Source organism: Opisthocomus hoazin, chromosome 7, assembly GCF_030867145.1.
Source record: "Opisthocomus hoazin isolate bOpiHoa1 chromosome 7, bOpiHoa1.hap1, whole genome shotgun sequence".
NCBI classification, from domain to species: Eukaryota; Metazoa; Chordata; class Aves; order Opisthocomiformes; family Opisthocomidae; genus Opisthocomus; species Opisthocomus hoazin.
The window spans coordinates 58470121-58492067 of NC_134420.1; the positions used below are offsets into that span (position 1 = coordinate 58470121).

A 21947-nucleotide genomic window follows, 5' to 3' on the forward strand; every position below is an offset into this window, starting at 1 on the left:
TGAGCACTGAGGAACACGTGGGAAAGGAGGAGTGGATGGAGGGTGGCACTGCTCTTCTGCTCTCCATCTGCTGCTGTCCACCGGCACAGCTGCCCTCGTCTGCCACGGTGAAAGAAGGGCCTTTATCTGAAGGACAAAAGGAAGGAACGGTGTTTGCAAAACAGTTGCTCCCACGTGTTGTTCAAGGGACTCCTCAAGTCCACATCTCTGTGTGTGTGTGTGTGGAGCACTTGATGCTGAGGGCAGCCATAAAGCATGGGTAGGAATACACGGAAAACAATGCATGTCTTAAAATTGTCACGTACCTAAGACATATGGTAGAGTTGGAAAAAAATACGCAAGAATCACAAGCACATGTAAATGAGAGTGGGGTGCCCACCAACTCCTCAGCAACGGCAGTAAAAGGCAAGTTAGCCCTATACAGACCTGTGGAGGGAAAAATGCAAGCTGAGAAAATAACAAGTAATTGATGAGTGATCTACTTTTTGGCTGGTTGCAGAGTAAACTGGGAGTGCTATGAAGACTTGGAAACCTGAAATGATTAATCAAAGAAACACGCCATTGTTTTTTGTCTTAGTCTCTGACCTTTCCCTGGTCTGTCTAAGTTTCCTGCTTTCAAGCGAGGACCATTTATATCACAAATAAACCCTTGTGCCAGCCATGTCATCCATCATTTTGTGTTTCTTTCTAAAATCTCATCTCCTAATTCCATCTGGCCTATGATGACCTCCTTCATTATGCACTTTTTGTATTTCAGAGATGCCTTTTCCCGTACATCCCCTCAACCTTGCATGTAGTTTCTCACATACAGCAAAGCCGCTTTTTTTTTTTCCCAGAATACCTTCTGAAATCCATCTTTTTTTAAAGTCAGCATAATACTGGACTGCTGGTGCCCGTAATCTTCTAATAGTAGTTCTGTCTCATTGCCATCTTTGCCCTTCTCCCATCCCTTTATTCTTAGTTTTTGATGAAGACCTTTTTATTTATCTTCGTAGTTCCTGTGGGATCCTTATTTTTAACTAGAATTATTAGTCTCAAGAGTCAGAGTAATAAAATGAAACATTTTCAGAATCACAGGTATTGGAATATTCAGCCCACGGAACACAGTTTTCAAGGAATTTTATCTTTTTCTCCACATCTGTGGAGAAAAAACCGTAGTGTCCCTGTATTCCCATACATGTACCCATATATGTCTGAAAGTTGTTGACTTGCCAGTGATCCTCCCAAAGCTTGCTCCATAGTGACCGGCTGTTTATCACCCAGCTACTGCATGTCGGGTAGCTGTGCCTTTTTCTTCTAAACAACTAATTGGGTTACACGGGAGCCTAATGCCATCCTGTGTGCATCTTATTTTGGCCAGCCCTCTTCAATGCCCTTCAAATTAGGGGTAAAGCCAAACAATCAATAAAAAATGGAGATGGATGAGTTTAAATAACTGTATGGGATAACCAGAGAACAACTCTGAAAGCTGTTAACAGTGGTGGTAAATCCTGTTAGTCCTTCAGTTTCGGTGCTCTTGCCTCATCAGCAACATGAAGGAGCTCTTAAGTCAGTGAAGCTGATAGTAAAGAGCAATTGCTTGGTGGATATCCTTTGTGCAAACTTTCTCTCACTGAAGCAGTCTGAGTTCAAATGCTTCTTCCCTCAATTGTCAGGCAGTTCTCACGAGCACCAAAGTCAGCTCTGTGAGTGGGAAAGGGCAGCCTGTTGACATCTGTTCTCAGCTGTCTTCTGATATCCCTCTCCTCTTCTATCAGTGCGGCATTTTTTTGTAGCTGAGATGATAAAAACAATCTTGTGCTATTGTGTATGCATCTGCTTTCAGATCTGAATTTCAAAGTGTGCATTTAGATTTAGCTTTTATGCATCACTTCAGTGCAAAGACTCCGTTTCAAGTTTTTAGGCTTTGTTTAGATTTTTCACTGTGTCACTGAAATTACAATTGTACTTGTACATGTATGTCAAGATGGGATAAAGATATTTTTTTTTTCCCCTTTCCAGGCGTTCTCTGATTAAATGATAATCATTTGTAGCTCTTCTGCACATCCTTACTCGACTTCATCTTTTAAATAGTCCTCTGAGCTGCAAGTTCAAGTTAACCAGTGAGAGTTTGTAGTTGGCTACGTGAAAGCTGAGGTTGTGTGGCATGTTTTCAACAAATACGTCAGTCCTGAGGACAGGAATTGCATATCTGTCCATATCGTTGGAGAGGGTAGAAAAAGCTTATGTGTAGGATACGAATGAGGGTGTCTAAAAACAGGTGGCTATCGCCTTGAACTGAAGTCAGCACCTCTATGTTGTATGTCAGATATGCTTGGAGTGGTTTGGGTCCAGTTAGCATCGTTCTGGTTTAGATTAATTTCTTTTCACTTTCAGTATCTTTATGGCAAAAAGAGACAGATTGAATTCGTCTGAAATCATGATACAAAATAGCAGTTCATTTTTTATTAAAATTACATTTAGTCTTGCTGGTAGGTTCTTTTCCTTCATATCTTTTTCACGTGACACAGATGTAAAGGGTATCACTGGGAAGAAACTTTCTTAAATGTGCCTTTCATGCTTACTCGTTTCTGAGCTGTGAAGACTAGTGCATTGGTGTTGCATAAGTCAAGTATTTACATTTATACAATGATACAGTGCAGCATCATAGACCTCCTGCTTTGACATGCCAACTATCCTTTCCTTATCTTATTCATCACTTTGTGTAAAACTCTCTGATTTTTCATGGAGAGATGTTGTTAATAACAACTGAAGCATTTATCTTAGTAATATCATGTCTCTTAATCAACAAAAGTTCGCAGTAACCTTTTGAGAAAGTAAAGTACATCAATATCCCTATAATTCACTCCACCAATATAAAACTTTCATGCACACACTAGCTCATTTGCATTTCTGCAAAGGAAAGAAACATGTCATCATCTAAATTACAGGCTTTAGTGAAGGCCTAAAATGAAAATAACGAACAAACCAAATGACCTCAGCCACTCCTCCTAAGTCTTGCCCTCAAGACCTTTCACCATCTTGGTCACCCTCCTCTGGACACTCTGTAACAGTTTGATGTCCTTCTTACATTGAGATGCCAAAACTTCACACAGTCTTTGCTCTGGTTCCTCAGTTTGATTTTATTCAGGTTGGGTGTGATGAAAAACTTGGGTGAGGTTACCGATGTCTGCCAGTCTTCACTGCTTGATCGTAAGGCTGTTTGTTCTGGCAGAAGTCTTTGGGGAAAGGGCTGTTTTCTTCTTCCTCTAACTTAACCCCAGAAGAAGACAATGATGCAAAGAACTGATAGGAGGCAATTACCTTTTGTAATAAGGACCTTTCCCCTGCTGTAGCCCGTGCGTAGTGTTTTCTGAAGAGAAGAATGAGCATGCCCTTGTATTTTAGCCTCTTGGTGAAAAGTGTTCAACATCAGCCTTTGGCTGATCTGAAGAAAAAAAAAATCCACTCAACTTATTCTTCCGATAGGAGTAGGAGAACAGCTTGCTAGATTTTCAGTTTGTTCAGTGTTATGAAGCCTCTGGTTCATTAATACTGGTGAGATAAGCTATAAACAAGAACAATTGAAAATTAACATCAGAATATCCCGACAGATTGCTTTCTCCTGCATATATATGTGTTGTACCTCTTCCTTCTGTCCCTCTACCTATGTCTGTCTGCTCATACCACTTCCTCCAGTTATCCTTTCAGCAGTATGTGATGATTGAGAAACCCAGACCAGATAGTGAAGAGGAGCACACTGTGGCTTCCCAAGCCACAGCCAGGGGGGCCATTGCTTTTCCATGCAGAAGCTATAACAGGCACCAGCACAGTTCTGACCATTATTCCTCTTCCTGAAATGGTGCGGTCCGGTTCTCTTATCTCCATTGCAGCATCTGAATATCGCTGTTGGATCTTGTGAATATTCTTTAGTTGTGTCTTGTCGGTTTTGCCTGCAAGCCTGTAAACCCTGCAGCCCTCTGAAATCAGTGACATGATTGCGTATGACAGTCATTAGTGGGTGAAACAGAAATCTGTCTGCAAGCATCTGTTTTGAGAGAGCCAAATATAATTAAAGTTTAACCATGCTGCTGTTGCTCTTTTATTTGCTAGGACCCAGTCCTTCTTCTTAGGGATCACAGTCACATTTGTTGTGGTCCTTCTGAGGAGTTTGACTTGCTGCTTTTTGTTGTTGTATGTGTGTTTCATCTGAGTGTGTTTTGTATCACAGGCTGGGTCAAACAGCTTTGTTCAGAGATTCACTTCCGCCTTCTTGAATGTCTTCAAGATTTTCATAAGGGGACTGCTTTCTCATTTCACATTATTCTGAAGGGGCAGACTCTACATTACTGTGTTTCCTAACATAAATCAGGTGAAAAAACAACAGGTGTGATTTTTTGCCTATAATTGCCCCAAACTGATATTATATTATATTGTAGCAGTAAATGTCAGTATAAAACTAATGCAAAAAGGACAACTGGGTTCAGTGAATCCACTGCTTTGATTTTCCCATGCATACAGCAGACATAGGTATGCCATGCATAGGTAAAGGATATCTGACAGCAGTTGGTTGCTTACACTGTATTGGCTCTTAGCATAAAGAGCCACTGATAGTTCTAATTACTAGTTATAGTTATAAATGAATTACACTGTAGTCGAAGTGCCAAGGCAAGATTGGGACCTCACGGCAGCAGGCTTTGTTCAAACGAAGACTAAGTGAAACTGCAGTGGAACTCAGCCATTCTGCCAACAAAACCCTGAATTTTTATGGACAAGTAAGAACAAAAAAAAAAAAAAAAAAAGGAAAAGAAAGAAGCACAGAAAAATGTAAGTTTCTGAAGGTACTGACTCAGGCAATAGCAAGGATGCAAATACAAGTTTCTTGATGAACACCAGCCGGCTTGCCCATGGTGCCCAGTGTGTCTCAAACAATTCTTTTCCAGTTGGGTTCTACAAGATCTCTAGATTGTACTGTCATGGGATGTGTTTTTGAATTGGCCTGAAACCACATCGTATTCATCTCTTAAATTTGGTTTGTTTGTTTCACTGACTTAACTTGTATTCATACCAGCAATCTGGAAATAAAAGGTTCAAGAGAGATTTGCACGTTGCCCACACAAGCCAAGCCTGGAAGATTTTTTTAATATTTTATTATTTCCCACTTCTCTCTATCACTTGTTCCTGAACTCAACTGGAGCTTATTTTTATGTGGTGAATCCCTAAGATGGCAGTTGTCTTACATTGATGGACTGCATTTTATCAGTTATATTTCCAGGATGCTGTTTGAACAACAGAGTGGATTAAATGTGGTTTTATTCTGTAATTAATTATGCATACTTGCCAGTAAATAAGTAGTATCGTTCCTTAACTTGAAGGAACTTCAAGTAATGATAAGCCACAGATGAAAGGAATTATGTTCTCCTTTAAGAATGTAATGCAAAGATCGATTTTGTACAGTCTCCGCAGTCAGGGAGTGTATTATGATATGATGGCATGGTTTCCAATTTATTTTCAAGGAAGAACTGCGTCAGAGCAGCATCCATGCTTTTACGAAATGCAAAGATCTTTCTAAGGCCTTGGAGAAACTTTGCATATAGAGTTGTCTTTAGGTCAGGCCTACCAACAAATATGTAGAAAACATTGTTTTGTTTGGAATGTTTTAAACTTTCTAACTTTATCACATTTTAACTTGGGTGAACATGGTCCTCTGTTTAGTATGGTCATCTATTTGTTATCTGATGTTGCTTTTATCCCTTTGACTATGCTTTCAGCGTACAGTCATTCATGTTACAAAAGGACTCATGATTTGAGGGTGTTTTCAAAATGACAAAATGCAGAACTGCTTTAAAGAAATAGTGATTTCTTTTGAAAAATCCTTCCTCCTTTCTGTGCTATTCCTTGTAGTATTAGTTTATTGATTTTGTTACCTTTAAAATGGGTCTGTGTAGACAATTTTAGATGTATGTGTGTCTGTCACTTTTTTACTACAACTCTAAAGCTTTAAATGTAATAATGGGAGTAGGAAGTAAATTCCTACCAGCACCTAAAAAGGTAAAAGTTTCTTGTATAAACTTGCAAATAAGCGCTGTGTGGACTCCCTCAAAATTAAGGACTTACATTCCCATGTATTGCCAATGGAGAGCAATAGCTGTCTTCCCAAGGGAGATCTTGATACCCAGTTTAGATTCCTAAATTTTCCTCCTTTTGACTGGATGGTGAGTTTGAGAAAGTTTTTAAGGAGACTGCTTCTGAGGGTGCAAACCAGATGGAGGGAACCTCTCTGTGTTTTTTTGCTGATGGCTTTAATTGTTTCTTGGGACATCTGTTGTGATCATTTTTCTTTGTGACTTTTGTTCCTGAGCTCTCAATACCTCATTGTGTTATGGATTTATTCATGCAAGACAGAGAATGGTGGTGTGGGATCCCTGAGTCTCTAGGAGATATTTTTGAAATTCAGATCTTCTATCCAGCATTTCAAAATATAGGTGATTAAAGATGAGAGGGATGCTTGCATTTTTACAAGTACTAGATATTTGCACTCCTGTTACTAAAAGACTCCTATGCTGCTTGTTAATATTCCTATGTAGGACTTTTGACAAGTGATGCTCAGCCTGAAGAAGGCTTGAGCTGCAATTCTGAAGACTTCAGCATGGCTGGGATGAGTCCCTCTGTGGGTAGATGGGTATCTGTCAGGCTGCTGGGGTGAGGGAGAGCCCTCCTTCTCCCCACGAAGCAACAACCTCCAGCATGTTTTAGGGTTAGCTCCAATCAAATTTCTTTTGCACGTTGCTTTTCTTCAAGAAGTCTCCTTTATTAGACAGTCCGTGTGAGTTCAAAGGCTGCACTAAATGGTGCAGCGATATCCTAAACCTCCCTTTTTAACTGAGCTGTGCCTGTATCAGAACTAGTGGCTCCTCAGTGAGAATCTTTGTGACATCTTCAGTTTTTATCTCCTTCATAATTTAATCTTTTTGCTGTACACTCATTGATCATAGAATCATAGAATGCTTTGGGTTGAAAGGGACCTTTAGAGGTCATCTAGCCCAAACCCCCTGCAGTGAGCATGGGCATCTTTAACAGATCAGGTTGCTCAGAGCCCCGTCCAACCTGGCCTTGAATGTTTCCAGGGATGGGGCCTCCACTACCTCCCTGGGCAACCTGTGCCAGTGTTTCACCACCCTCATGGTAAAAGTGTCTTCCTTATATCTAGTCTAAATCTACCCTCCTCTAGTTTATAACCATTACTTCTTGTCCTGTCACAACAGGCCTTGCTAAAAAGATTTTTCCCCATCTTATAAGCCCTCTTCACTTACTGGCAGATTGCAATAAGGTCTCCCTGCAGCCTTCTCTTCTCCAGGCTGAAAAACCCCAACTCTTTCAGCCTTTCCTCACACGAGAGGTGCTTCAGCCCTCTGAGCATTTTTGTGGCCTCCTCTGGACCCGCTCCAACAGGTCAATGTCTTTGCTGTGCTGAGGGCTCCAGAGCTGGACGCAGGACTCCAGTTGGGGTCTCACCAGAGTAGAGCAGAAGGGTAGAATCCCCTCCCTTGACCTGCTGGCCACGCTTCTCTTGATGCAGCCCAGGATATGGTTGGCCTTCTGGGCTGCGAGTGCACATTGGTGGCTCATGTCCAGCTTTTCATCCACCAATATCTCCAAGTCCTTCTCAGCAGGGCTGCTCTCAATCCCTTCGATCCCTTTCATTGATGCCATGAAGAAATGAGATTATGATATTTACTTAAATTGGCTTCAGTGGGGTCATAAATAAATCTCAGCATGGGTAAAAGTATTACAATCTAGATCAGTAAGTTCATTATCTGAGTATGTAAGCTTTGGACTGAAGAGCCCAGCCATCTCTTCAGTTGTGTTGAGAACTGCACTGCCATGCATGTGCTATGGTAACCAAGAGTGTTACGTTTCTGCCACGCATTTTTTTGCAATTGTTTTTGTAGGACTTGTACTAAGGGCTTAATAAAACAGGGTTCTGGGTTTTGGTGCAGTTCACTTACCTAATATTTTAGCTTACGTTCTGCATACTAGTAGCTGAAGTTCAATTTAAATCTTAGACTGCTTTTGGCTAGATAGATTATTTAAAAATTGCATCTGTAGGTGCAAGATACCACCACAAAATTGTGCACGTGGTCACGTATGTGCATGTGCAAGTGAGTGTCAGTCTAGGGGTACGTGGGTGTGCTTGTCTTGCTTCAGTCTGAATCTTGTCTCTTAAAGCAGCAAGGTATCCCCTAGCTGTTTTGCTGGTTTGTCTGAGGTTCAGAGGGCTCTGAACTTCAGGTTTGCAGAAGAGTCTGTGTATTTAGTTTGGCTGGCAGGCTGTGCAGAAACCCTGCTTGACCTTGGAGCCAGCCCACTTTCTGATGACTTTCCAACACCCTTTACATGAAAGACTTTTCAAATGGTGCACTGTTCTGGTGATGGTGATTTCTTCTGTACCTGAATTGTGTCAGAATCAGGGACAGCTGTCAAGCTCAGGGACAATAATATTTATCTCCTCTTTATGTACTTTCAAACCATTGCTCCAAACACCGTAAGATCCTAAGATACTAGCGGAGTGCAAACTTGCATCTTCTATGAGGCATGGGAGGCCACTGAATGGCACCTTCTCCCTGAACTGTTCCAGCTCTCCAGGAGAGCAGTGATTCCATAATTCAGATTCCACTGAATAAAATGGGGTAAAAATGCAAATACAATACATTTGACTTTATTCTCTTTGTTCCCTGCTCAGCCTTCCATAACACAAGAATAACTGAACAAGCTTTTACAGAAATCACTTTTGGGTACGAAAAAATTCATTCCCGAGGAAAGCTGTTACATATTCATGTCTTTAATTATGCCGTGCAGCCCCACCAACTGCAAGAGTTCAAAGCACAAATATCGAATTGCAAATAGAAATATAATAAATTATACATTGATTTGTGCCCATCCTGTGCATATGTCAGCCACTAAGGAGTGCTATTTTGCCTACACGTATATAGACACATTTATCTAGAGAGAAAGAATCAAAGTATAATTTATTATATTTTTCTGCAGTGTACTGTGAACTGTTTGAACAGTCTTGAATATAAGCACACAAACACAGATGGCTTGGCTGTTCTGTTTTTGTTTGGCGTGATGAAGATGTCATCAGCTGCTGGCTAGTTCAGCCACACTTAATCATCGCTTCATGGTCTTACTACATGCGCAAAACCTGGGTTGTGAGAATCTGGGTATGTGAGAACATATGGAATATTTAGCTCTGATAATGGCTGTTCTCACACTTTGATGAAGGTTTCTGCTCCCCAAAAAGAGCCAGTGAGATGTCCCATATGGGTGCTCCTCTTTCACTTCAAAGCAAAGTGATCCAGGCTTACTTTAAGCCATTTTTGAAGTGCGTTCATGTTATTTATGCCTGCTGACTTTGCACCAAAGGGGATGAGAAACACATGTTACTTCTCTTTCTCAGGCTCTGCTGTGGGAACAGTAAATCCTAGAAGATGGTTGAAATAGTTGTGTGGTGGCACTGAGTTCTTAAGAACTCAGGATTTAGATGTGATCGAGCATTTAGTCTCTTCATGACATTCAGCAAATAGTTATGTTGGAAGAAACTTTTCTTAGTACGGTGAATACTACTCTTCAAATTCTAGAAATTAGGAAATTGTCAAGATTTTTTCACATTATTTTTATTCTCTCGTGTATTGTGTGATTAGCTCACTCATTAGGCAAAAATGCAAGAGAATGGGATTATTTTTTAAGCAAATTCATATGTTTTCTTCTTCATGTATAAACCACTGCTGCAGCATTACAGAAGAAGTTGAGGAGGATGTGCAGTCTGTAGGTTGTTTGAGCCATATGTTGACCCTGGTATGCCTGATGAGATCAAGAAATATGGCAGCCTGCTAGATGTTGCTGTTCTCTCAAGTGAAGTGTACACTGTCACAGTAATATTTGGGAGTCCTCCTTTCTTCCTAGAAGCTGCTCTGTATGGTTTACTTGACCTTCGTACCGGCTGCTACCCTTAAGACCTCTAGAAATGAAGAGGGCTTACAGTGTGTCAGCTTTTTCTCCTTTTTTTGTCCATTCTAACTGGAATACATTGTTTTTGTTGACTCTCAGCCTTGTTGTATGTCTTGAACTAGGTGCCAAGCAAGCAATCAAAAATGTTTAGAAAAATAGCCTTACGTAAGATGTGAGAGATACACCTCAGATATTCTGTTAACATACCTCAGTGGGCCCCTGCCCTTTTTTGTTTGTGAGAATGTAATGCAATGTGAAGATGAAAGGGAAAGAAAAAAATAAATATGAAAAAAATGTTGGGCAAAAATAATGTATAGCTGAAATAAAATTGCGTACGTAGTCACCAGTTTTCTCTCTCCTCTGTTTTCTCAGTGAGTCTGATAACATATATAAACTCAAGGAAAATAATTGTTATGGAATATGTTGACACTATTAAATTGTTTTAATTTTCATTCTGAGTATTTCTGTTGGATGCCTGCAAGTATTTTCCATTGGAGAGTTAATCTCTGTTAAGTAATCATAGAATAATTTTTTCCCAGTAGGTTTGCGTGATGATGGGGGGACTGACCTAACTCTTAAGTTGTCATGTTTGAGAATAGATTCCTGGTGGCTGTCTCAAAGGTGCTGAAAAAGAGGCATTTATATCATATCATTAGGTACGGCACAGCTGCAATAATAGCGATTACTTCCCTCAATAGTCAGATGTATCCCAACCTGTCTTTGTAGTACAACCATCACTGTGTAAAATAAATCAGATGTATAGTTTGAAAGCTTTTGAGTCTGCATGGAATAGTAAGTAATTGATGAAATAGATCTAAGCTATATTATTCCTGTTAGTGTGGTTTAGTTAAACCTCAGCCAATTAATTTTTCATGGGCTGTGTAGCAGGGACTGGATCTAGCATGCAAGACTTTTTTTTATTGCTACTGGGTTTTGGTTTGAATAGTAGTCAGCATATGCAACATAGAGGAATTTTTATTTAATTATTTTTATCTTGAGAGGAATAAGATGATGTCTGAAACATCACATCCTTCTAGGTCTAGCCCCCAATACATGCCCCTTACAATTCATTTAGTCTTTGTGAGAAGCATTCTGTTTACCAAATAATGAAGGATACAGTCATTTACAAAATCACTGCTTTTGCCCACGGCTGATGTCTGATGATTTAAACAATTTTTCATCAGGAATTATTTCAAGTTTTGAAATGGTGTCGTTGCTTTCATTACTGTGAATGGCTGCCCATTCCTACCCTTCCCCCTGGGAACAGCCTAAGCACCTTGTTAGGCCAAGGGAGAGGGACCAGAAGGAAAATCAAAAGAATATGGTCAGCCCCTTTCTCTGCTGCCAAGATACACTGGCCACAACAGTAAATCAATAATGAGGCATCTACATTTTGCCAGAGATGAACATGGCTGCAAACATCACAGTGGAGGAAGGGCTTGTGCAGCCCTTCATCACTTTGAGGAACGGGATTAGGCTTCGTTCAGCTTTTTGCTATACACCCGTTCTTGAGCTCTGCTCTGTGGTTTTCCGCACACCTCATCATTCGACTTTTCTGTTTATGACGGGAATGCCTTTTCCTCCTGCAGATATGGAGTGTTATTACAACCAGCCTGTGTTAATCTTCTTTTCCTCTTTATCCTCTGGCACATGGAGAGCTGCTTATTCTCTGCCTAAGAATAAGCGAGACTTCCACTGATACCATGTAGCTGTGTGCTTGCTTCCAGTCAGCGCTATCTCCTTGTGTCTTTAGAGCAAAGCTGTCTCTCAAGACATTAAAACATTATGCCCTAGGCAATGTTCCTTTCTTTTGCCCTAGACTGTTCTTTTTCTTTTTTCTTTTTCTATTTTTCAATAGAGGAACTTGACACCAGAAAGGAATTTCCAGCCTGGATCAGAGCAGGAGACCATGTAAGTCCAGTTAAATCCAGTAGTTTGGCTTTGAAGGTACCAATGCCAAAAATATCAGAAGGTTGTGCAAGAGATCCTCCAGGAGGTGCGATAATCACACCTCTTTCTTCTCACATATGATTAAAGATTTTAAACTCAGAAGCTTGGTGTTTGAAGCCCTTCCAGAATACTGTTTAATATGAAATGGATACAGCTCTGCAGGTTGCTTATTTCTCTAAAGGAATTCCTGGTCTCTGAGTTCCTCAGTGTGACTACACATGGTGTGAAAAGGTCCTCTGCTTTGCCAGTTTTGGAAATTGTAAACAGATTTGAATAGCTCCTACTGATGATAGCACTGATGGTTAGTTTTATAGCCTCCTACGGAGTTTTCCGTATTGATAAATACTCGCCTTTCTGGTTCCCTCTGTTTGTAGTTTTTCTTTTATGTGCTTGTGCTCCTGGAAGCATGAAAGTTATAACTGTGTGTAAATGGGACCCAGGCATCTTCTACTTCCCCAGCATGGTGTCCACATAGGATAGTAGTCTCATTTGTGTTTGTTATGTGGAAGGTCAGATAGTGCTGCTGCTTGAATGGTTGTTCCTGGCACATCCAGGTAGTTTAAAACACGTCTGCTTGATTTCTCTGCATGCTTTATCACCTCCACTTTAGAGTGTACAGAGTCACAATTTAGATTATATGTGACTTAAATTTGCAGCTTCTTCATACAGGTTGTTTACATTTCTGTTCAGCACTGACAAAGCTCACTCTTTTTCTTCATGCAGCATTGCTGGCATTGGCTGGAAGGAGGGGAAGAATTCTTGGGACCAGGGATAGGATGAGAAACTCCTCTGTTTCCATTTGAGACTTGTCAGCAATAAAAAGGCTTTTTTTTGTTCCCAATCTTCTACACTTGAAAGATGAAATCCAACAGCGGTTGGTTGAGAATAATAGTTTAAAAGCAGTAGGGATCTTTGAAATAATCAAAGATATTTCAGGGATGCACTAGGCAGATGTAAATTGTGGGAATGGAATCACAGCATGTTTATCAGTGAGCTATCTTCAATACTACCTGTGCAGAAACAGGAGAGTGAAATAATGACTAAAACTACTTACCTTCATGCCAAGTTGTTTACACTGTTTCTTGCAGCTGATTTAGCAGAATAACCTTCCACAGCGAGGTGCTTCAGTCTGCAAAATGCATATTGTCATATAAGGCACTTAGGTAGCTGTGCTTCCCTGGGGACAAAGATCTAGCTGAGCTTCGTTCCTCACAGGAATACCTTAGTTAAGGCAAACCAGTTTCTACAGGCAAGAACAAACTCGGAATTGAAGTGTCTGCTGCAGCTCTGGTCAGCTTTGGATGTTCATTCCCGAGGATCTAGACACCTGTTGGTCAAGGCAACTCTCAGTGTGGATCAACAGCAAGGCTGAAACTCGCACCTCCAGCTTCTGAGAACCTGCCGACAAGGAACAACTTTGAACAGTGATCTCATCTAAAAGGACAAAGACGTTACATCTAGCCTAGCATAAATCGGGAAAGCAGCAGAGGGAGTAATACACCAGCCTTAGGAATGTCGTGAATTGGAGGAAAAGCAGAGATTGATGTAGGACAGGATAGACAGATTTTAACGAAATTAAAAACAACAGGTGAAATCCTGAACCTTCCAAATTAGAGTCAAATTTTTCCATTGCCACTGGTAGGGTGAGCATTTTGACAAGTATATTTTGAAAACAAGCAGCTGTTTTTCCTAAGCTTGTTGACGTGAGATTGTGATTTCAGGTTGCAGCAGGGATCTGAATTAATTAAAATAAGAATTTGAAGTTAACTGCATAAAGCGTTTGCATGGATCCTTCCTCTTCAGAATTAGACCTATTTAATTAAATTAAAGAAGATTGCCTTAGGTGTCCTTTAATTCTGGTTGTGTGTGGGTTTAATGCATTTAAACTAATCCACTTGCAGTGAACATGGAATAACTGTCCTCATTATCACTGTGTACCCAATCTTCTCGTTATAAGTAGTAGGGTGATATTCTGGCAAATGTTGGACAGAAGAACTTGGTTCTCTGGATATTATCGGTAAATAAATAGTAGCCAGAATGTGTTCATTTACATGACTGCGTGCTTTACATGAGTAGAATATATATATGCACGTTTCTGTGAGATACAAAAGAATTAGCGTGGGGATATATTAGTCATGTGGGGTATCTCTTCAGCACAAAACATTTATTTAAACAGAGGTAAGAATTAAAATGTGTTTATGATGCTTTTGCAAACTTGTATATTGCTGCCGTCTTTGGCAACTGCATTAGATTGATTTGTGATTGCAGCGAGAAGGTTTTCAGACACAAATATGCACTGCAGTGATCACAAGCTGCCAGGGCAGAAGGAAATAATCATTTTACTTTGTGTTCAGAATATGCTATCTAAAATTTAACCTAAAAGAAACACTGAAAAAAATTAGGCATTCTGAAGTAATAACAGGGATTTTACGAAACAACATCTGAGCTGGCATGACATTTCACCTCTCAGCATCCCATTCCCAGAAAGGCGTGTAGTGAGGCCAAGGCCAAGATACAGCACACTTCTTAAAGCCACTGATGAGGTGTCGTAATTGCTGGAAAAAGTTTTACTGGAAGATCACAGAATCACAGAATGTTAGGGGTTGGAAGGGACCTCTGTGGGTCATCTAGTCCAACCCCCATGCCAAAGCAGGGTCACCTACAGCAAGCTGCAGAGGACCTTGTCCAGGCGGGTCTTGAATATCTCCAGAGAAGAAGACTCCACAACCTCCCTGGGCAGCCCGTTCCAGTGCTCCGTCACCCTCAGAGGGAAGAAGTTCTTCCTCATGTTCAGACGGAACTTCCTGTGCCTCAATTTGTGCCCATTGCCCCTTGTCCTGTCACTGGGCACCACTGAAAAGAGTCTGGCCCCATCCACCTGACACCCACCCTTAAGGTATTTATAAGCATATATTAGGACCCCTCGCAGCCTTCTCTTCTTCAGGCTGAACAAGCCCATCTCCCTCAGCCTCTCCTCGTAGGAGAGATGCTCTAGTCCCCTCGTCATCCTCGTAACCCTCCGCTGGACTCTCTCCAGTAGCTCTTCATCTTTCTTGAACTGGGGGGCCCAGAACTGGACAGAGTACTCCAGATGAGGCCTCACCAGGGTAGTGTAGAGGGGAAGGAGAACCTCCCTCGACCTGCTGGCCACACTCCTCTTGATGCACCCCAGGATGCCATTGGCCTTCTTGGCAGCCAGGGCACACTGCTGGCTCCTGGTCAACTTGTCATCCACCAGGACACCCAGGTCCCTCTCTACAGAGCTGCACTCCAGCAGGTCCGCCCCAAGCCTGTACTGATGCATGGGGTTGTTCCTCCGCAGGTGCAGGACCCTGCACTTGCCCATGTTGAACCTCATCAGGTTCCTCTCTGCCCAACTTTCCAGCCTGTCCAGGTCTCGCTGAATGGCAGCACAGCCTTCTGGTGTATCTGCCACTCCTCCCAGTTTTGTGTCATCAGCAAACTTGCTGAGGGTACGTTCTACCTCTTCATCCAGGTCGTTGATGAAGTTGTTAAACAAGGCTGGTGTGGAGTCCTGGCTGGACGAGAGGGTCATAGCTTGGTGCGTTGAGCAACCCAGGTTCCGATCCGGAGGTGAGCCTTGGGAGCGGCTGACACGGAACCCTGCAGGGAAGGTAGAGCGACGAGCTCGGGACACTGGAGCAGGGGGAACATCACCGTTTCCTGCCACACTGTCACTTCCTTCCTGCCACGCTGTTGTTTCCTGCCACAGTACTGCAGCTCTGCACCAATCACAACGAGTTGCAGTAGTTTTGCCTATATATGGATTGGGGGTTTAACCATTCAGATGCTGTAATAGTTTTGCTATATAAACCTTGTTTTTTGCTGACTAATAAAGGTGAACGATCATACTCATATTGGGGTCACATCGGTACAACGTTTCCGTAACCCACGCCAACAGGCTGGGCCCAGTACTGATCCCTGAGGGACACCACTAGTTACTGGCCTCCAACTAGACTCAGCACTGCTGATGACAACCCTCTGAGTTCTACCATTCAGCCAGTTCCCAATCCATCTCACCGACCACTCATCCAGCCCATACTTCCTGAGCTTCCCTTGGAGGATATTATAGGAGACTGTGTCGAAAGCCTTGCTGAAGTCTAGGTAGACAACATCCACGGCTCTCCCTTCATCTACCAAGCTAGTCATGCCATCATAGAAAGCTATCAGATTGGTCAGGCATGATTTCCCCTTGGTGAATACATGCTGACTACTCCTGATAACCTTCTTTTCCTCCACTTGCTTGATGATGGCCTCCAGGATAAGCTGCTCCATCACCTTTCCCAGGATGGAGGTGAGGCTGACCGGCCTGTAGTTCCCTGGGTCCTCCTTCTTGCCCTTTTTGAAGATTGGAGTGACATTGGCCTTTCTCCAGTCCTCGGGCACCTCTCCTGTCCTCCAGGACCTCTCAAAGATGATGGAGAGTGGCTCAGCGATGACATCTGCCAGCTCTCTCAGCACTCGTGGGTGCATTCCATCGGGGCCCATGGATTTGTGGGTGTTTAGATCGCTTAAGCAATCCCTCACACAGTCCTCCTTGACCAAGGGAAAGTCGTCCTCTCTGTGGGCTGCTTCTCTCACCTCTGGGCCTTGGGATTCCTGAGGGCCAGTCTTAGCACTGAAGACTGAAGCAAAGAAGGCATTCATTAGCTCTGCCTTCTCCGCATCCTCCGTCACCAGGACACCCACCTCATTCAGCAGCGGCCCCACATTGTCCCTAGCCTTCCTTTTGCTGCTGATGTAGGTGAAGAAGCCCTTCTTGTTGTTTTGACATCCCTTGCCAGCTTCATTTCCAGGTGGGCCTTGGCCTTCCTCGTCGCAACCCTGCATGCTCTGACCACACTCCTGTACTCTTCCCAAGTGGCCTGCCCCTCTTTCCACATTCCATGGACCTTACTCTTCCACCTGATCTCCACTAGAAGCTCCTTGTTTAACCATGCAGGTCTCCTGCCTCCTTTGCTCGATTTCCTTCTCAAGGGGACGCACTGCTCCTGAGCATGGAGGAAGTGACGTTTATACAGCGACCAGCACTCTTAGGCCCCCCTGCCTTCGAGAGCCCTGGCCCACAGGATTCCTCCCAGTAGTTCCTTGAAGAGGCCAGTTAGCCCTCCTGAGGTCCAAGGTTTTGATCCTACTTGTCGCTCTGCTTCCTCCACGTAAGATTCATCTATGCTTTCAAATCTCCATGCCAAGCATGGTTTCCCAGTGATGTAGCAGGAACTGTTACATTTCTTTAGCTGACTATGAAAAAATGACGGACACCCGATTCTGAAAGAAACAGAGCAACGTTATTGCTAAGTGATTGATTTTATGTGATGCCACTTAAGAAAGCTACCATTTTTAAAGTATCAGTGACTGGTACCTGGCATGTTGTTTTTCCTTCATCGTTTCATTCATCATTTTCAACGTGTATCATTTTGGTTATAAAATAGGATTTTTCTGCTAACTGGAAAGCATATCACTGAACTGTTCAAGAGCCTTGTTCTCCTCCTCGTGACGTTACAGTATCCTCTTGGATGTCAGTGGGAGGTATTCAGCGCAGTGGGTGTTCTCATTACCACTTCACATTTTACTGCTTGGTTTTCTGTGTGTTGCTATTTAATGATTTTAATTCCTCTTCGCCAGAAGCCATTTAGCAAGCGGCATACTATTAGTGCTACTTAACAACATTGACAAAGTCACTATGAAAAACTGGTTTTGTTTCTGAACAGTGTTGCAGCGTTCCCGCTCACCATCTGCTCCTGCCATGTCCCTCGTGGTCGTGTGTCCCAGTTAACCCTTTGCTCTGGGCTCCTCTGTCTTGGGCAGGGTGGCACAGGCTCTGCACAACTTTGCCTGAACTACAAAACCCTCTGAGGCTAAAACAGATTGCAGGTCACTTTAATGGCAGTGACATGGGTGAAGTTTTTGGCCGTTGTAAATTGAAGTATATTTGGTTTGTAGAGGCACAGACAGACAAACAGAGGAAGCGCAGAAAGCACTGCAGGCTTTCTATCCTTAGACTACTGTTTATCACAGGCACTTTGCAACTCCCATTAGTGTCAGGTCTGGATGTCTCACAGCCGTTAATGTAATATCTCAAATAAGGCTGCAGAGGGAAGATACTGTACCTTTTGGGAGAACAAAGACATCAAGACTGAGAATGCGATTCATCTCACTGAAGTTAATCTACCAAAAAGATAGATTGCCAGTTGATATTCGTCATCTGTGCTTCCCTCTCTCCAGTGGAGAGGCGAGCATATCTCCCAAGGATGATTCATGTGACTCTAATCACTGGGCAACCCTGACTGTTAAGTGGCAGTAAGAGGCCAGACTGAGAAGGATGCTCAGCTTTAGATGAGCTCATGTGGAGGCTGGACAAGTTCATGGTAGCAAAATTCTTTGCGAGTTATTAAATCCATAGCAATAGCATCTGGCTTTTGAACTTCCTAAGCTGAAAACAGTTGGAGGCTGTTGAGTTGTTAAGGGGTAGTATCAGACATGCTTGTCCTGTTGTGCACTTATTCTTTCCTAAGCATCTATTTATGGCCACTGTGGGAGCTAACACGCAAGGGAGGTGGGCTTTCTGTCTGACACCATATGGCCATTCCTGTGCACTTACGTGAAGCCATTTTAACAGGGAGGAAGGGGGGAATACAGATTTAGTAAGAGATGATTTGTGCAAGTGGGAAATTGGCAGTAAGGTTTATTTGCAGATCTGTGGTGAAGTGCTACTGACCTACAAACAGAAAAACTGGAGTTCAGTTTTACAGAAAGAGCCTGTGCCAGGTGCTGAATGTCAGTGCTTTATCTCAGGTCACCGCAAGCCTTTCGGAGATTCAGATGAGCTGTTTCACCATGTGTTCCCCTCAGATGGTGCAAACTTTTTTGAGCCTGAGACTGTACAAGGAGATTCAGATGTGACATCGTTTGCAGTGTGGTGTGTAGCTGTGCTGTTAGACGAGTGCTCCCTGCCTCTGTGACAGCACCGGCTGGGCAAACAGGGTGGAAGCTTGTCACTTCAAATAACTCACTGGCAGCACAGAATGTGTGGCCCAAAACCCATGTATCACTCACCAGAACAGTGCTCGTGACCTCCCCCTGTCTTGGGCGCATGCACATATGTGTGTACCTTTGTATTTTGGATGATCGTTCCATTTGAAAGATTTTGCAGAATTGACCATCCTAAATGCTGATACCTGTAAAATGGTTTGCTAAGGAGGCAAGCACCTCAAATTGAGCATTTTGCTGCCAGTATGGTAAATGTATGCCCATCATTTGCTGCAAAGATCTTTTACTAGTGTCTCCATAGCTGTTAAATGGCAGCATCACTGCATAAACACACTTATGTTTGAAGTCAGAATTGCCTTTTATGGCAATCTCTACATAAAAACAAATCCTGATTAAACGGAGCGATGTTTTCCCAAGACGTGATGGTGGAATTGGATTCAAAACATCAAGCTGGGCTTGTGAAATGGAAGCTTTTGCTCTTTTAAAGGAAACACTCTGTGATGAAACTGGCAGCAAAAAGCTTTGATGCAGACAGAATGTATCAAACTTGAGTTTTGCAATTTCCTGTTTGGTTTCTTGCAAATGCCTTTTCTCTAATCATATTTGACCCTATTTAATGTGGATTAGGTGGTATGACATATCCATTGTGGTCTTTCGTCATTCTCTGTTTCTTTTTCAATGTGACATGATATTTTCTAGTACAGATGAAATTTGTTCAGTGGTCAGCTTTGAAAGAGAGTCTGTTATAGTTCCGTAAAATGTTACGGATAGCAAGCAAAAAACCAATTATTTTATTCTCAAGCTTCTCAAATTCTGTGCTCTAATTTTCAGATTACAGCCACCACTGTGGAGAGAAGAGGTGGTTTATCCTCAAATCCTGTCCTGTTTAGCAGCTGCACACAGCAGGAGGGGTGTTGTTTGGTACCAAAGGGAGAGGTTACTGGGAGAGCCGAAATGTTTTGTGGGACTTGAAGGACAGGGTGTTAAAAGAGACTGATTTTCCAGCCCAGTGAGTATTGAGCACGGTAATTTAGGGATGGTGGTATAGCAGCCTTCTGTGATGTTACTGAATGAAGACAAGGCTGGTTCCTCTGTTATTCATGGGCGGTGGTGGCTGCAACAGTACTGTTGAAGTTGTAATAGTACTACTACTACTATAACAATAGGAAGGATTTTTATTTTGCTGTTTCAGAGCCAGAGGGTTTCAGCTGTAGGAGAAAGCCCTACTGAGAAAGGCAAAGAATAATAACGATGCCAAAACCCCAAAAGAACTTACAAGCAGGGTGTAAAACAGGAGATTATAATTGTGTCTAAAGGTTGGAAGGTGACAGCAGCAGCATGGAAACCACTGTGGGGAAGGAAAGGTTGGCTCATGTTGGAGCAAGAGTGTTTCTTAACATTCCCAGAGAATGGAGAGCGTAGGTAGGATTCACTGATGTCGAGGTTTTACTCCTTGCTGAAGATCAAACCAGTCTGCAACACCATGATGGAATTTTTCCCTTCTGGTCAGGGCATATGGCTCTGAGGGGTTTTTTTCCCCAGTAAATCCATGGGTTTGATCTACCTACCTACTACAGTTCTCCAGGAGTTTTAGTTACTGAGTAGTTCAGAGACTTGGGGCTTTATGATACCCACACTGCTCGTGCTCTTCCTGCAGTACATAATAATTGCAGTTCCTGAGTTGCTGAGCAGATCTTTGGCTTTTTACAGGATATTCAGAAGTGTGTGTTGTGAGGATTTATAGATATGTGAAGTAGATGATCTGCAGCTTTTTCCAAAACAATGTCCTCTACTTGCATGAGTCTGTGGAGCCTGCACTCCATGAGCCAGGGGAGACTATTCCAGATCTGCCTTCTCAAACATGCCAGGAACAGGGATGAAAGCAAAAAGCTTTTGTGTCAACCTTTTCTTAGTAGTAGACTTAGTACTGCAGTAGGTATCCTTCTCTTGCCTGAGGAATCCATACATTTGCAGAAGGATGTAATTTTAGACCTCTATGTAGAGGGTAAAATAGTTGTTGAATCATGAAGAATATCATAGAATCATAGAATGGTTTGGGTTGGAAGGGTCCTTTAAAGTTCATCTAGTCCAGCCCCCTGCACTGAGCAGGGACATCTTCAACCAGATCAAGTTGCTGAGAGACCCATCTATGTGTTATGGTCTAGGAAGAAGTTGGGAAGGTAGTTGGAACCTGTATAAGGGCATGGTTAAATGATTCCTTTTTTTCTTTAACTTTTCCATATTCCGGTATAGAATAACTGCTGTCTTACTGAGAACTTTTCCCGGTACCACTGAGAAATCCACTAGGAGCATCAAAGAAACATTGTCCTTCCCAACAGGAGAAATCTGGGGTGGGAGAAGTGTTGGAATTCTGCCACTTTGTTGCTATGGTACCTTTCAAAATCCAGTTTGAACTTTTCCATGGTATAGATTTATAAATCCTGGATCAATGCAATGGTGTGTTTTGCAAGTGAAGTTAGTGCACTGAGTACGCTCCACCTGTTTTACAGTGAGAACTTTTGCAATTCATGTGGTTTTTGCATGATCGCTACATAAATCATGGGTTCATTTCTGAGTGATACATAAAGGGAGAACAAATTCTCTGCATCACATCACTGCTGTGCTTGCTCGATACCTTGCAGCAGCGTGGTACTGTTGGTGGTAGTCACAAAATGGTCATGTTGCTGTAAACGTACATTTTGGTATGCGAGTGCTTTGTGCATAGCTGTATCTCTGCTTTCTAAATGCATATAATTAGTAAGGTTGATTTGGAGTCTGCATACTGGCTCTTATGTGTATTCCATCTGATACATGTATGTTTTCTGCAATAATACTCATTCTAACAGAAATGGAAGAACTCTTCTAAGTGTGTGTCTGTGCTATTCCTGACAGATTAGCACTGCATACATAAAATCTCAGTAATTTTGTTTGCTAGTGGTTAATCTTTTGGAATGACTTTGACACAAAGCAAATACAGATATTGGTCTTTGGTCTAA

The 21947-nt window shown here is 42.3% G+C and overlaps 1 protein-coding gene across 1 annotated transcript in view; it reads left to right on the forward strand.

The window, feature by feature from the left end:
- The window catches only part of C7H14orf132 (chromosome 7 C14orf132 homolog), a 44831-nt gene that overhangs the window by 14723 nt on the left and 8161 nt on the right, over positions 1–21947 (forward strand). The window lies entirely within an intron of this gene.